We start from the raw sequence: 3,662 nt of genomic DNA on the forward strand, positions 1-3,662 counted from the left end.
AGGGTATGGATATGACAGTTGATAAAAGCACATGGTACCATGATGCTGCCCCAGGGGGCTACAGGAGACAGGAGGTACAAAGCTACAGCCAAGACCAGAGCAAACACAGGACCTGGAAGGTCTGGCAAAAGTAGAGCCTCACACTGCATTCTGTCTTTTCACATCCCTCTACTTCGTTAATCTCACAGTATACACTTTCATCCCTCTCCCAAAGACATTCACATTTGGACTCCCATGGGAGGGAATTTTCCCTCCCATGTCCACCCCAGGCTTCGCTGAGGCCCCAGAAATTCATAGACAGTGCTAAAAGAGGGTTATAATTATAGCAATAAGGGGGTAGTGTTTAATCACCATTGCAGAAGAGAAAGCACCTTCCTTGCCTCCTTTAGTTTGCTGTGGCCAGCTCTCCAATCTGGGAAGCAAGGAGAGTGATGAAGGTAGAAGCAAAGAGATCTTACAGGAGGCGAATGAGAATGTTCCTTAGAGGTGGATTGGACTTGGGGAGCCTCAAGAATTGTGTACAGTGTCACATGGCAGTAATAATAATAGGCTCCGACGTATGTTGCTTTATCATTCACAAAGGGCTTTCATATACACTATTCCATGTGACACTCAAAACCACCCTGTGAGCAACATTGGTCAAAGGTTATGTCAAAGAGGAGTCTCAGTCCCAGGAAATCAAAGTACGTTTACAAAGGGAGTCGACAGGAGTCCTGACTCTTGACGTCTCACATGGCCACCTATTGGGCAACACCCATTGCCCAGGTCTGTCACCGCTTCATTCCCGGCAATGGCCAAGCAGGGAACCTGGGAAGGGTCTCAGGGTCTGACTGCCTTCCCATGAGCCTCTCCTGTGAGGGCTCTGTTTCCTGAGAGGGACTGCATCTAGCATCTAATGTCCTCAGAGACCGTGGACCTGGGACCTCATGGAAAGGAGAGGAGGGGTCACCCCTGGAGAGCTCAGGTGGACTAGGCAGAGCCTTACTTTTCAGGGTCCATCTTTCTTTCTCCTCTTCGCTCTGCCCAGACACTGAGAGCACAAAGAAAATAATGAGTGGCTGGTACTCATTTCTTTACTCCTCAGCCTAGGAAAATCAAACACTTACAACCGAAGATTAATGTGACTCTATTTTAATTAACAGAACAAAACATTTGGAGATTAAAGAACACAATACCAACACATGGGTCAAAGTATAGGCTGAAAGAAAAAAAATTAAGCTAAATGAAAATGAGAAAACAACAAAATGTGTGAGATGTAACAAAAGCAATACTTAAAGGGAAATTGATAGCACTGAATGCATGTTTCCCAGTATTTTGGAAACAGAGAGACATCAGTTAGGTAAGTAAACCAGAGTCCCTCAGAGATATGAAAATTTCTTTCCAAATTATGGTTGTTTCTAGGGAGCTCAGTGACAGAAGGAGGAGCCCCATCCCACCCAGGAAGGCAAGAATGAGAATACCTAGGAAGTTGAGTGGCAGCTCAGCCATGGTGCAGGGAGGATCCTCAGACAAAGGACCTGGTCTGCAGCATCGAAAGTGCATTGCTGCATCAGGCAGACTGGAGTCCCAGGCCCACACCACAGAGCTCTGGCACAGACACCAAAGGTTCTTGAGGGTTGGGGAGGGGACGCCTACAGGGAGATGAACCGGAAGCCCTTCCCCTATCCTCCAGTTCAGCAGATGGGCCCATCAAAGGAGGGCCCTTTAGATCCCTCCAGCCTATCGTCCATCTCCAACCATTCTCCATACCACATATTGATTTACCTTAGTGAAATTTCTGTTTATGCAACCTGTTACCCAGATAATACCTGAGACCCTTCTATTGCCTGGTGATCTCCTTTTGGACCCATACTTTTTGAAAGTCTGCTGTGCCTGGAGATTTACACCCTCAGGATCTACTCTGTCCTGAACTACAGCTTTCCCTTATTCATGATGTGTTCTTACTTGCAAGAAACCAGAAATATACTTGGCTGCAGCCCCACTCCAATATCTCCCAAAAAAATCTACGTTCATCAACAATCGCTGAATAGCCTGTACCAAGAACAGAAAGCAGGACAGAGGGGAAGGGGCACGGGACATCCATGCACCAATGTCAAACAAATTTAAAATGTTTAGTAATTATTTTTCTCTCAAGATCCTTTTAGGCTATTCACACCCTCAGGGTTCTCAAATCCAGCTGCCTCCACTCTTACAGAGTCTAACCCAGCTGCTCCCTCTTTCTTCTCTCTGCCAAACTCCTTCTCTCCCCGCCACTTTTTTAATTCTTTATTTTACAGATCAGTTATGCTAGCCCACAACCCATGGCACCAAACTCATCTTGATATAGGAAGAGGGTTTCTCTTTAGCATAACTTTTAAAGAGCACAATTATAGTGCTATGTAGCAATACATTTTGGGGTGTTGTGAGCCACACCTGTGGTTATATCTTCCATGAGAACTTTATGATTTCCCCCCCCATCCTACTTCTAAATTTTAAACCAAAATTCCTATTGGCATCTCTATACCTTTTGAAGTAATGTAATTTTTTTTTAAAGACCAGCCATTTAATTAGGTGCTTCATAATAAATTTAAAACACCAGTTTGTGAGGAAAAGCCCCATTTGTGAGGGCAAACACAGAGCGGAGGTAGCCCTGGAGCTGAGGAACAGCTTTGATTTTTGGCAGAATTTGCGAGTCCACGGCTTTCTGATCAATTTTCCGCTGCTCTGTAATCTCGTATTTCTCTTTCTCTGTGTGGAAGATCTCCGCCTCCTGGTGTCGCGGCTTCCGCAGCTGCTTCTTCTTGAAGTAAGCATCGGTGAGATGTTTGGGGATTTTCACACCACTGATGTCGATTTTGGTGGAGGTGGCAATGACAAATTTCTGGTGTGTTCTATGCAGAGGAACTCGATTGAGGGACAGAGGTCGAGTCACAAGTAGCAAGCCACTGCTCAGCTGCTTCAGGAAAACCACCCTCTTGCCTCTACAGCGCCCAGTGAGGATGATGAGAATGGTCCCGGGAGTGATGCTGGCCCGGTGTTTCCTCACGTGCTGACTGAAGGGTTTCTTGCCGTGGCTCAGCAGCTTCCGAGGCGCATCTTCAGTAGGATAGTATCTAGGCATTTTGCGAAGTTGAACCACTCGGGTACCACCATTCTTGTCGCCACCAACTGGTTTTGTGACAGTAGCAAGAAGCTTCTCCTTCTTTTTCTTTTCAATCCTGGATTTCGCTGCTGAATACTTCCTCTTGTACATGGCCTTTCGGGAATACATAGCCGATCGGGAATACCTGCCGATTCCTCGGACCAGGACAGGGTTTCGGCTGCAGTGGGGCTTCCCCTTCTTAGGCGTCTTGGCCTTGAGGTTACCCTTCTTAACCTTGCCACCAGCATCAGCCTTCTTGGCTTCAGGTTTCTTCTCTTTAGTGTCTGGCTTTTCAGCTTTTTCACCCGCCATCTTGCAAGATGGGAAAGAGCTGAAGTAATGTAATTTTTGTTTGATGGTGTATGTGTATTTGTCTCACCTCCCCATGCCAGCTAGTCATTTAACAGTCACAACCCCTACAGCTTGTTTAGATTGTGAACTGCTGCAGGGAAGCCCTGTGTCTTTTTCTCACTTGCTTTGACCCCGTCCCCTCTGAGTCTGATGAACGATTGCCCCCAGATACCCAATCCTTTCCCTTCCA

At 46.5% G+C, this 3,662-nt stretch overlaps 1 pseudogene; it reads right to left on the bottom strand.

Moving 5' to 3' along the window:
• Nucleotides 1-2,566: 2,566 nt before the first annotated feature.
• LOC109374078 (60S ribosomal protein L6 pseudogene) lies at nucleotides 2,567-3,447 on the bottom strand (annotated as a pseudogene).
• Nucleotides 3,448-3,662: the final 215 nt, after the last annotated feature.

Source organism: Hipposideros armiger, unplaced genomic scaffold (genome assembly GCF_001890085.2).
Source record: "Hipposideros armiger isolate ML-2016 unplaced genomic scaffold, ASM189008v1 scaffold_784, whole genome shotgun sequence".
Taxonomy (NCBI): domain Eukaryota; kingdom Metazoa; phylum Chordata; class Mammalia; order Chiroptera; family Hipposideridae; genus Hipposideros; species Hipposideros armiger.